We start from the raw sequence: 12,739 nt of genomic DNA on the forward strand, positions 1-12,739 counted from the left end.
ACGCGCTATCTCAGAGTTTTCAAAGCTGCTTTCTGGACTTGCTTTCCACAGGAAAAAAAAATTTCTTTTAAAATCTGTATTTCTAGTTCAAAAAATCTCAACTGGATCTCAAAATGATTTCAGGTTAATCCCACCACTATGCCACCATGTCAAGGTTCCTCCCCCACTCTGAACTCTAGGGTACAGATGTGGGGACCTGCATGAAAAACCTCCTAAGCTTATCTTTACCAGCTTAGGTCAAAACTTCCCCAAGGTACAAAATATTACACCCGTTATCCTTGGACTGGCCACTACCACCACCAAACTAATACTGGTTACTGGGAAGAGCTGTTTGGACGCGTCCTTCCCCCCAAAATACTTCCCAAATCCTTGCACCCCACTTCCTGACAAGGTTGGTAAAAAGCCTCACCAATTTGCCTAGGTGACTACAGACCCAGACCCTTGGATCTTAAGAACAATGAACAATACTCCCAACACTTGCACCCCCCCTTTCCTGGGAAATGTTGGATAAAAAGCCTCACCAATTTGCATAGGTGACCACAGACCCAAACCCTTGGATCTGAGAACAATGAAAAAGCATTCAGTGTTTTACAAGAAGACTTTTAATAAAAAATAGAAGTAAATAGAAATAAAGAAATCCCCCCTGTAAAATCAGGATGGTAGATATCTTACAGGGTAATTAGATTAAAAAACATAGAAAACCCCTCTAGGCAAAACCTTAAGTTACAAAAAAGATACACAGACAGAAATAGTTATTCTATTCAGCACAATTCTTTTCTCAGCCATTTAAAGAATCATAATCTAACACATACCTAGCTAGATTACTTACTAAAAGTTCTAAGGCTCCATTCCTGGTCTATCCCTGGCAGAAACCAGCATACAGACAGACACAGACCCTTTGTTTCTCTCCCTCCTCCCAGCTTTTGAAAGTATCTTGTCTCCTCATTGGTCATTTTGGTCAGGTGCCAGCGAGGTTACCTTTAGCTTCTTAACCCTTTACAGGTGAGAGGAGCTTTCCCCTGGCCAGGAGGGATTTCAAAGGGGTTTACCCTTCCCTTTATATTTATGACACGCCCCCCAAATCTCAGCTAGGGTGAAACACTGGCTGGGATTTCTTCCTGGAGCTCTAGGAAAACAGAGTTAATAAGACACATGCATCTCTAAATATACTACCAAGTACATAAAGACTAACAATATTTTCCACATCTCAAGGACGATTTTAACCAGTTGATTCTGGGAAACTTTCACGGGAGAGTGCATCAGCCACTTTGTTAGAAGCCCCTGAGATGTGTTGGATGTCGAAATCAAAATCTTGGAGAGCTAAACTCCACCGAAGAAGTTTTTTGTTAGTTTCCTTGATGGTGTGAAGCCACTTTAGTGCAGCATGGTTGGTTTGCAGGTGGAAACGCCGTCCCCAAACATATGGGCGTAGCTTTTCCAGAGCGTAGACAATGGCATAACATTCTTTTTCAGTGACTGACCAATTGCTTTCCCTCTCCAGACAGTTTTTGCTGAGAAACACTACAGGGTGGAATTCTTGATCAGGTCCTTTCTGCATTAAAACTGCTCCCACACCACGCTCGGATGCATCTGTGGTTACTAGGAACGGTTTGTCAAAGTCTGGGGCCCTTAGTACAGGTCAGACATGAGTGTTTCTTTAAGCTTGTTAAAGGCCTTCTGACACTTTCCGGTCCACTGAACAGCATTTGGCTGTTTCTTTTTTGGTTAGGTCTGTCAGTGGGGCAGCGATTTGGCTTTAGTGCGGTACAAATCGTCTGTAATAACCGGCCAAGCCTAAGAAGGATTGAACCTGTTTCTTTGACTTTGGGACAGGCCACTTTTGGATAGCATCCACTTTGGCCTGTAGGGGGCTGATAGTTCCTTGACCCACCTGTGTCCAAGGTAAGTCACTCTGTTTAGGCCTATTTGACACTTCTTAGCCTTAACAGTTAGTCCTGCCTCCCTTATGCGCTCAAGGACTTTTTGTAGATGTTCCAGGTGGTCTGCCCCAGGAATCCGAAAATATGGCCACATCATCAAGGTAGGCGACTGCATATTCTCCTAATCCCGCTAGGAGACCATCTACAAGTCTTTGGAAAGTGGCGGGTGCATTTCGCAGCCCAAAAGGGAGTACATTAAATTCATACAGCCCGAGATGTGTGATGAAGGCTGACCTTTCCTTGGCAGATTCATCTAGCGGTACCTGCCAGTACCCTTGGTTAAGTCCAAGGTAGAGATGAACTGGGCCCATCCCAGTTTCTCTAATAGTTCATCTGTGTGTGGCATTGGATAGTTGTCTGGGCGAGTTACAGCATTAGCTTACGGTAGTCCACGCAAAAACGTATTTCCCCATCTGGTTTGGGAACTAGAACCACTGGAGATGCCCATGCACTTTCAGAGGGGCAGATTACACCCATCTGTAACATATCCTGGATCTCCCGTTCTATAGCAGTTTTAGCTTGAGGAGACACCCGGTAAGGTTGGACCCTAATTGGGTGAGCATTACCTGTGTCAATGGAGTGGTATGCCCGTTCAGTCAGTCCTGGGGTGGCTGAGAACGTTGGCGCGTAGCTAGTGCACAGCTCCTGGATCTGCTGTCGCTGCATACGCCCAAGGGTCATGGAGAGGTTCACCTCTTCCACACCACCAGCACATTTCCCTTCGTAGTAAACACCTTCAGGCCACTCAGCGTCATCTCCTCCCTGGGCTGTAAACTGACAAACCTTTAATTCTCTGGAATAAAAGGGCTTTAGAGAATTAATATGGTACACCTTAGGCTTTCGGTTGGAGGTGGGGAATGCTATGAGATAATTAACAGCTCCCAGGCGCTCCTGGACCATGAATGGCCCTTCCCACGATGCTTCCATTTTATGGACCTGGAGCGCCTTTAAGACCATGACCTGGTCCCCTACTTCGAAGGAACGCTCTCTGGCATGTTTATCATACCAGGCTTTTTGCTCTTTTTGAGCATCCTGTAAGTTTTCTCTAGCAAGGGCTAAAGAGGTTCGGAGGGTGTTTTGTAGGTTGGTTACAAAGTCCAGAATATTAGTTCTGGAGAAGGTGTAAATCCCTCCCATTGCTGCTTACCAACTGCAATGGCTCCTTAACCTCATGGCCATATACAAGTTCAAATGGGGAAAACCCTAAACTGGGATGTGGTACAGCTCTGTAGGCAAAGAGCAACTGCTGCAACACTAGGTCCCAATCATTGGAGTGCTCATTTACAAATTTACGTATCATGGCCCCCAAAGTTCCATTAAACTTCTCCACCATGCCATTTGTTTGATGATGGTAAGGAGTGGCAACCAAGTGATTTACCCCATGAGCTTCCCAAAGGTTTTTCATAGTTCCTGCCAGGAAATTAGTCCCTGCATCTGTGAGGATGTCGGAGGGCCAACCTACCCTGGCAAAAATGTCTGCTAGTGCCTGGCACACACTTTTAGCCCTGGTGTTGCTTAGAGCTACTGCTTCCGGCCATCGGGTGGCAAAATCCATGAAAGTCAGGATGTACTGCTTTCCTCTGGGTGTCTTTTTCAGAAAAGGACCCAGAATATCCACAGCTACTCGCTGAAATGGAACTTCAATGATGGGGAGAGGCTGGAGAGGGGCTTTGACCTGGTCTTGGGGTTTTCCCACTCTTTGGCACACCTCACAAGACTGGACATAGGTAGAAACATCCTTGCCCATTCTCTCCCAGTGGAATGACCCCCCCCAACCGGTCTTTGGTCCTGTTCACCCCAGCGTGGCCACTAGGGTGATCGTGGGCTAAGCTCAAGAGCTTGGCCCGGTATTTAGTTGGAACTACCAACTGTCTCTGAGGATGCCAGTCTTCCTGGTGTCCACCAGAAAGAGTTTCCTTGTATAAAAGTCCTCTTTCTACAACAAACCTGGATCGATTAGAAGAGCTGAGAGGCGGTGGGTTGCTCCGTGCCGCCGTCCAAGCTCTCTGGAGGCTTTCATCTGCTTCCTGTTCGGTCTGGAACTGTTCCCTTGATGCTGGAGACATCAGTTCCTCATGGGATTGTGGACCTAGGCTTGGGCCCTCTGGAAGCGATATAGGGGATGGAGCTGTTTCTGTTGACTGTGAACCGCTCTCCGCTGGTGCACTATGTTGGGATTCAGGCTCCGGCTGAGCCTCTTGTGTAGGGTTATCGGCTGCTGCCAGTTCAGGTTCGGTGGGGTCCTCTGGTGTTGAGGTTGCAAGTACTGGATTCAGTGCTGGCACAGGGTCTGGTGTTGGTTGTTCGGCTGGTTCCGGTTCTGGGACTGGTTCCGTCTGGGTCTCTGGGACTGGATCCACTACTGCTGTTGCAGACATTGGCCTGGGGTCCAGGTCCAGCACCTCTGACCGGGTCCTGATAGAAGTTTCCGGAACAGAGCTAGGCCTCACGGCTTGTTTAGCCTGGCTGCGGGTGACCGTTCCCACCCTCTTGGCCTGCTTCACATGCTTGGCCAAGTCTTCCCCCAACAGCATGGGGATGGGATAATCATCATAGACTGCAAAAGTCCACATTCCTGACCAGCCCTTGTACTGGACAGGCAACTTGGCTGTAGGCAAACTGAAAGAGTTGGACTTGAAGGGTTGAATCGTCACTTGGATCTCTGGGTTGATTAAATTGGGGTCCACTAAGGAAGCATGGATAGCTGACACTTGTGCTCCGGTGTCCCTCCACGCGGTGACCTTCTTCCCGCCCACACTCACAGTTTCCCTCCGCTCCAAGGGTATCTGGGAGGTATCTGGGCCTGTGGACCTCTGGTGTGATTCCGGTGCAATGAACTGTAATCTGTTGGGGTTCTTGGGGCAGTTGGCCTTTACATGCCCCAGCTCGTTACATTTAAAACATCGTCCAGCTGACGGGTCACCGGGGCGAGGTGGGTTGCTGGAGAACGGGGTGGTGGGACGATAAGGGGTCTGGAGGGTTCTTTGGGAGGTAGGTGGGGCTTTGGGCGGCCCCCGGTAATAGGGTGTGGTCTGGGGTGGTCCCTTCTGGTCTCCGCTCCAACTGCAACCAGTTTTCTTCTTCTCTGCCACCTCCACCCATCTGGCTCCAATCTCTCCTGCCTCTATTACAGTTTTGGGTTTCCCATCTAGGATGTATCTTTCTATTTCCTCAGGAACACCCTCTAAGAATTGTTCCATTTGCATTAGGAAGGGCAAATTTACTGGAGATTCAACACTTGCTCCTGATATCCAGGCATCCCAATGTTTCACAATGTGGTAGGCATGTCGGGTAAATGACATGTCTGGTTTCCACCTTAGGCTCGGAACCTCCGACGAGACTGCTCGGGTGTTATCCCCATTCTGACTCTCGCCTTGGATTTAAACAGTTCTTACTTGGTCATGTGTTCTTTAGGCATTTCAGCTGCCACCTCAGCTAAGGGTCCACTGAGCTGCGGCCTCAGCTCTACCATGTATTGGTCAGTAGAGATGTTGTACCCAAGGCAGGCCCTTTCGAAGTTTTCTAAGAAGGCCTCAGTATCATCACCTGCCTTGTAGGTGGGGAACTTTCTGGGATTGGAAGTGGTACCTGGAGAAGGATTGCTAGGGTTTGTTGGTATATTCTGCTGGGCCTTTATCCTCTCCATCTCCTCCACATGCTTCCTCTCTTTTTCCTTCTCCTCCTCCACATGCTTCCTCTCTTTTTCCTTCTCCTCCTCCACACGCTTCCTTGCCTCCATTTCCCTCTTGTGGGCAGCCTCCTGTACCTCCTTCTCCAGCCGCATGAGTTCTATCTGTCTTTCATGTTCCCTTTGTTTTTCCTCAGCCTGAAATTTGGCTAATTCCAGCTGTAGTCGAGCTGAGGATTTGGTCATTCTAACCTCTCTGTTTTTAACTAACTTTACACCCGAGGTTTAGAAATAAACAAACAAAACGTGGCTGTAAAATTTTGCTGTGCTGCAATAGAATACCTATTCTCTGATAGTGATTGTCAGCCTACAGAAAAAGACAAGTCCCTTGTCTCTGCTCTGGGCCCAAATTAAAGCAAAAAACCTCCAACTACTTGGAAACCTGCTTACCCAGCCCAAAGAAAAAGCAAATGGGTAGAACACACACCCCCTATTTACTTTTAGGAAGAAAAGAAAAAAAAACCTCTGGGTTGGAAGACTGTGAATTTCCCTGCAGGAGTTAAGTACCCTGCCTCCAGGCAAAGAAAACCTGCAATTCACAAGATAATCCCCTTTTGTCTCTGCTTGGCCACAAAGCAGAGAAAAAAAAAAACTGCTTTCAGTTTCAAAGCTGCTTTCTGGACTTGCTTTCCACAGGAAAAAAAAATTTCTTTTTAAAATCTGTATTTCTAGTTCAAAAAATCTCAACTGGATCTCAAAATGATTTCAGGTTAATCCCACCACTATGCCACCATGTCAAGGTTCCTCCCCCACTCTGAACTCTAGGGTACAGATGTGGGGACCTGCATGAAAAACCTCCTAAGCTTATCTTTACCAGCTTAGGTCAAAACTTCCCCAAGGTACAAAATATTACACCCGTTATCCTTGGACTGGCCACTACCACCACCAAACTAATACTGGTTACTGGGGAAGAGCTGTTTGGACGCGTCCTTCCCCCCAAAATACTTCCCAAATCCTTGCACCCCACTTCCTGGACAAGGTTTGGTAAAAAGCCTCACCAATTTGCCTAGGTGACTACAGACCCAGACCCTTGGATCTTAAGAACAATGAACAATACTCCCAACACTTGCACCCCCCCTTTCCTGGGAAATGTTGGATAAAAAGCCTCACCAATTTGCATAGGTGACCACAGACCCAAACCCTTGGATCTGAGAACAATGAAAAAGCATTCAGTGTTTTACAAGAAGACTTTTAATAAAAAATAGAAGTAAATAGAAATAAAGAAATCCCCCCTGTAAAATCAGGATGGTAGATATCTTACAGGGTAATTAGATTAAAAAACATAGAAAACCCCTCTAGGCAAAACCTTAAGTTACAAAAAAGATACACAGACAGAAATAGTTATTCTATTCAGCACAATTCTTTTCTCAGCCATTTAAAGAAATCATAATCTAACACATACCTAGCTAGATTACTTACTAAAAGTTCTAAGGCTCCATTCCTGGTCTATCCCTGGCAGAAACCAGCATACAGACAGACACAGACCCTTTGTTTCTCTCCCTCCTCCCAGCTTTTGAAAGTATCTTGTCTCCTCATTGGTCATTTTGGTCAGGTGCCAGCGAGGTTACCTTTAGCTTCTTAACCCTTTACAGGTGAGAGGAGCTTTCCCCTGGCCAGGAGGGATTTCAAAGGGGTTTACCCTTCCCTTTATATTTATGACACGCCCCCCAAATCTCAGCTAGGGTGAAACACTGGCTGGGATTTCTTCCTGGAGCTCTAGGAAAACAGAGTTAATAAGACACATGCATCTCTAAATATACTACCAAGTACATAAAGACTAACAATATTTTCCACATCTCAAGGACGATTTTAACCAGTTGATTCTGGGAAACTTTCACGGGAGAGTGCATCAGCCACTTTGTTAGAAGCCCCTGAGATGTGTTGGATGTCGAAATCAAAATCTTGGAGAGCTAAACTCCACCGAAGAAGTTTTTTGTTAGTTTCCTTGATGGTGTGAAGCCACTTTAGTGCAGCATGGTTGGTTTGCAGGTGGAAACGCCGTCCCCAAACATATGGGCGTAGCTTTTCCAGAGCGTAGACAATGGCATAACATTCTTTTTCAGTGACTGACCAATTGCTTTCCCTCTCAGACAGTTTTTTGCTGAGAAACACTACAGGGTGGAATTCTTGATCAGGTCCTTTCTGCATTAAAACTGCTCCCACACCACGCTCGGATGCATCTGTGGTTACTAGGAACGGTTTGTCAAAGTCTGGGGCCCTTAGTACAGGGTCAGACATGAGTGTTTCTTTAAGCTTGTTAAAGGCCTTCTGACACTTTCCGGTCCACTGAACAGCATTTGGCTGTTTCTTTTTTGGTTAGGTCTGTCAGTGGGGCAGCGATTTGGCTTTAGTGCGGTACAAATCGTCTGTAATAACCGGCCAAGCCTAAGAAGGATTGAACCTGTTTCTTTGACTTTGGGACAGGCCACTTTTGGATAGCATCCACTTTGGCCTGTAGGGGGCTGATAGTTCCTTGACCCACCTGGTGTCCAAGGTAAGTCACTCTGTTTAGGCCTATTTGACACTTCTTAGCCTTAACAGTTAGTCCTGCCTCCCTTATGCGCTCAAGGACTTTTTGTAGATGTTCCAGGTGGTCTGCCCAGGAATCCGAAAATATGGCCACATCATCAAGGTAGGCGACTGCATATTCTCCTAATCCCGCTAGGAGACCATCTACAAGTCTTTGGAAAGTGGCGGGTGCATTTCGCAGCCCAAAAGGGAGTACATTAAATTCATACAGCCCGAGATGTGTGATGAAGGCTGACCTTTCCTTGGCAGATTCATCTAGCGGTACCTGCCAGTACCCCTTGGTTAAGTCCAAGGTAGAGATGAACTGGGCCCATCCCAGTTTCTCTAATAGTTCATCTGTGTGTGGCATTGGATAGTTGTCTGGGCGAGTTACAGCATTTAGCTTACGGTAGTCCACGCAAAAACGTATTTCCCCATCTGGTTTGGGAACTAGAACCACTGGAGATGCCCATGCACTTTCAGAGGGGCAGATTACACCCATCTGTAACATATCCTGGATCTCCCGTTCTATAGCAGTTTTAGCTTGAGGAGACACCCGGTAAGGTTGGACCCTAATTGGGTGAGCATTACCTGTGTCAATGGAGTGGTATGCCCGTTCAGTCAGTCCTGGGGTGGCTGAGAACGTTGGCGCGTAGCTAGTGCACAGCTCCTGGATCTGCTGTCGCTGCATACGCCCAAGGGTCATGGAGAGGTTCACCTCTTCCACACCACCAGCACATTTCCCTTCGTAGTAAACACCTTCAGGCCACTCAGCGTCATCTCCTCCCTGGGCTGTAAACTGACAAACCTTTAATTCTCTGGAATAAAAGGGCTTTAGAGAATTAATATGGTACACCTTAGGCTTTCGGTTGGAGGTGGGGAATGCTATGAGATAATTAACAGCTCCCAGGCGCTCCTGGACCATGAATGGCCCTTCCCACGATGCTTCCATTTTATGGACCTGGAGCGCCTTTAAGACCATGACCTGGTCCCCTACTTTGAAGGAACGCTCTCTGGCATGTTTATCATACCAGGCTTTTTGCTCTTTTTGAGCATCCTGTAAGTTTTCTCTAGCAAGGGCTAAAGAGGTTCGGAGGGTGTTTTGTAGGTTGGTTACAAAGTCCAGAATATTAGTTCCTGGAGAAGGTGTAAATCCCTCCCATTGCTGCTTTACCAACTGCAATGGCTCCTTAACCTCATGGCCATATACAAGTTCAAATGGGGAAAACCCTAAACTGGGATGTGGTACAGCTCTGTAGGCAAAGAGCAACTGCTGCAACACTAGGTCCCAATCATTGGAGTGCTCATTTACAAATTTACGTATCATGGCCCCCAAAGTTCCATTAAACTTCTCCACCATGCCATTTGTTTGATGATGGTAAGGAGTGGCAACCAAGTGATTTACCCCATGAGCTTCCCAAAGGTTTTTCATAGTTCCTGCCAGGAAATTAGTCCCTGCATCTGTGAGGATGTCGGAGGGCCAACCTACCCTGGCAAAAATGTCTGCTAGTGCCTGGCACACACTTTTAGCCCTGGTGTTGCTTAGAGCTACTGCTTCCGGCCATCGGGTGGCAAAATCCATGAAAGTCAGGATGTACTGCTTTCCTCTGGGTGTCTTTTTCAGAAAAGGACCCAGAATATCCACAGCTACTCGCTGAAATGGAACTTCAATGATGGGGAGAGGCTGGAGAGGGGCTTTGACCTGGTCTTGGGGTTTTCCCACTCTTTGGCACACCTCACAAGACTGGACATAGGTAGAAACATCCTTGCCCATTCTCTCCCAGTGGAATGACCCCCCCCAACCGGTCTTTGGTCCTGTTCACCCCAGCGTGGCCACTAGGGTGATCGTGGGCTAAGCTCAAGAGCTTGGCCCGGTATTTAGTTGGAACTACCAACTGTCTCTGAGGATGCCAGTCTTCCTGGTGTCCACCAGAAAGAGTTTCCTTGTATAAAAGTCCTCTTTCTACAACAAACCTGGATCGATTAGAAGAGCTGAGAGGCGGTGGGTTGCTCCGTGCCGCCGTCCAAGCTCTCTGGAGGCTTTCATCTGCTTCCTGTTCGGTCTGGAACTGTTCCCTTGATGCTGGAGACATCAGTTCCTCATGGGATTGTGGACCTAGGCTTGGGCCCTCTGGAAGCGATATAGGGGATGGAGCTGTTTCTGTTGACTGTGAACCGCTCTCCGCTGGTGCACTATGTTGGGATTCAGGCTCCGGCTGAGCCTCTTGTGTAGGGTTATCGGCTGCTGCCAGTTCAGGTTCGGTGGGGTCCTCTGGTGTTGAGGTTGCAAGTACTGGATTCAGTGCTGGCACAGGGTCTGGTGTTGGTTGTTCGGCTGGTTCCGGTTCTGGGACTGGTTCCGTCTGGGTCTCTGGGACTGGATCCACTACTGCTGTTGCAGACATTGGCCTGGGGTCCAGGTCCAGCACCTCTGACCGGGTCCTGATAGAAGTTTCCGGAACAGAGCTAGGCCTCACGGCTTGTTTAGCCTGGCTGCGGGTGACCGTTCCCACCCTCTTGGCCTGCTTCACATGCTTGGCCAAGTCTTCCCCCAACAGCATGGGGATGGGATAATCATCATAGACTGCAAAAGTCCACATTCCTGACCAGCCCTTGTACTGGACAGGCAACTTGGCTGTAGGCAAACTGAAAGAGTTGGACTTGAAGGGTTGAATCGTCACTTGGATCTCTGGGTTGATTAAATTGGGGTCCACTAAGGAAGCATGGATAGCTGACACTTGTGCTCCGGTGTCCCTCCACGCGGTGACCTTCTTCCCGCCCACACTCACAGTTTCCCTCCGCTCCAAGGGTATCTGGGAGGTATCTGGGCCTGTGGACCTCTGGTGTGATTCCGGTGCAATGAACTGTAATCTGTTGGGGTTCTTGGGGCAGTTGGCCTTTACATGCCCCAGCTCGTTACATTTAAAACATCGTCCAGCTGACGGGTCACCGGGGCGAGGTGGGTTGCTGGAGAACGGGGTGGTGGGACGATAAGGGGTCTGGAGGGTTCTTTGGGAGGTAGGTGGGGCTTTGGGCGGCCCCCGGTAATAGGGTGTGGTCTGGGGTGGTCCCTTCTGGTCTCCGCTCCAACTGCAACCAGTTTTCTTCTTCTCTGCCACCTCCACCCATCTGGCTCCAATCTCTCCTGCCTCTATTACAGTTTTGGGTTTCCCATCTAGGATGTATCTTTCTATTTCCTCAGGAACACCCTCTAAGAATTGTTCCATTTGCATTAGGAAGGGCAAATTTACTGGAGATTCAACACTTGCTCCTGATATCCAGGCATCCCAATGTTTCACAATGTGGTAGGCATGTCGGGTAAATGACATGTCTGGTTTCCACCTTAGGCTCGGAACCTCCGACGAGACTGCTCGGGTGTTATCCCCATTCTGACTCTCGCCTTGGATTTAAACAGTTCTTACTTGGTCATGTGTTCTTTAGGCATTTCAGCTGCCACCTCAGCTAAGGGTCCACTGAGCTGTGGCCTCAGCTCTACCATGTATTGGTCAGTAGAGATGTTGTACCCAAGGCAGGCCCTTTCGAAGTTTTCTAAGAAGGCCTCAGTATCATCACCTGCCTTGTAGGTGGGGAACTTTCTGGGATTGGAAGTGGTACCTGGAGAAGGATTGCTAGGGTTTGTTGGTATATTCTGCTGGGCCTTTATCCTCTCCATCTCCTCCACATGCTTCCTCTCTTTTTCCTTCTCCTCCTCCACATGCTTCCTCTCTTTTTCCTTCTCCTCCTCCACACGCTTCCTTGCCTCCATTTCCCTCTTGTGGGCAGCCTCCTGTACCTCCTTCTCCAGCCGCATGAGTTCTATCTGTCTTTCATGTTCCCTTTGTTTTTCCTCAGCCTGAAATTTGGCTAATTCCAGCTGTAGTCGAGCTGAGGATTTGGTCATTCTAACCTCTCTGTTTTTAACTAACTTTACACCCGAGGTTTAGAAATAAACAAACAAAACGTGGCTGTAAAATTTTGCTGTGCTGCAATAGAATACCTATTCTCTGATAGTGATTGTCAGCCTACAGAAAAAGACAAGTCCCTTGTCTCTGCTCTGGGCCCAAATTAAAGCAAAAAACCTCCAACTACTTGGAAACCTGCTTACCCAGCCCAAAGAAAAAGCAAATGGGTAGAACACACACCCCCTATTTACTTTTAGGAAGAAAAGAAAAAAAAACCTCTGGGTTGGAAGACTGTGAATTTCCCTGCAGGAGTTAAGTACCCTGCCTCCAGGCAAAGAAAACCTGCAATTCACAAGATAATCCCCTTTTGTCTCTGCTTGGCCACAAAGCAGAGAAAAAAAAAAACTGCTTTCAGTTTCAAAGCTGCTTTCTGGACTTGCTTTCCACAGGAAAAAAAAATTTCTTTTTAAAATCTGTATTTCTAGTTCAAAAAATCTCAACTGGATCTCAAAATGATTTCAGGTTAATCCCACCACTATGCCACCATGTCAAGGTTCCTCCCCCACTCTGAACTCTAGGGTACAGATGTGGGGACCTGCATGAAAAACCTCCTAAGCTTATCTTTACCAGCTTAGGTCAAAACTTCCCCAAGGTACAAAATATTACACCCGTTATCCTTGGACTGGCCACTACCACCACCA

Source organism: Lepidochelys kempii, chromosome 2 (genome assembly GCF_965140265.1).
Source record: "Lepidochelys kempii isolate rLepKem1 chromosome 2, rLepKem1.hap2, whole genome shotgun sequence".
NCBI lineage: Eukaryota > Metazoa > Chordata > Testudines > Cheloniidae > Lepidochelys > Lepidochelys kempii.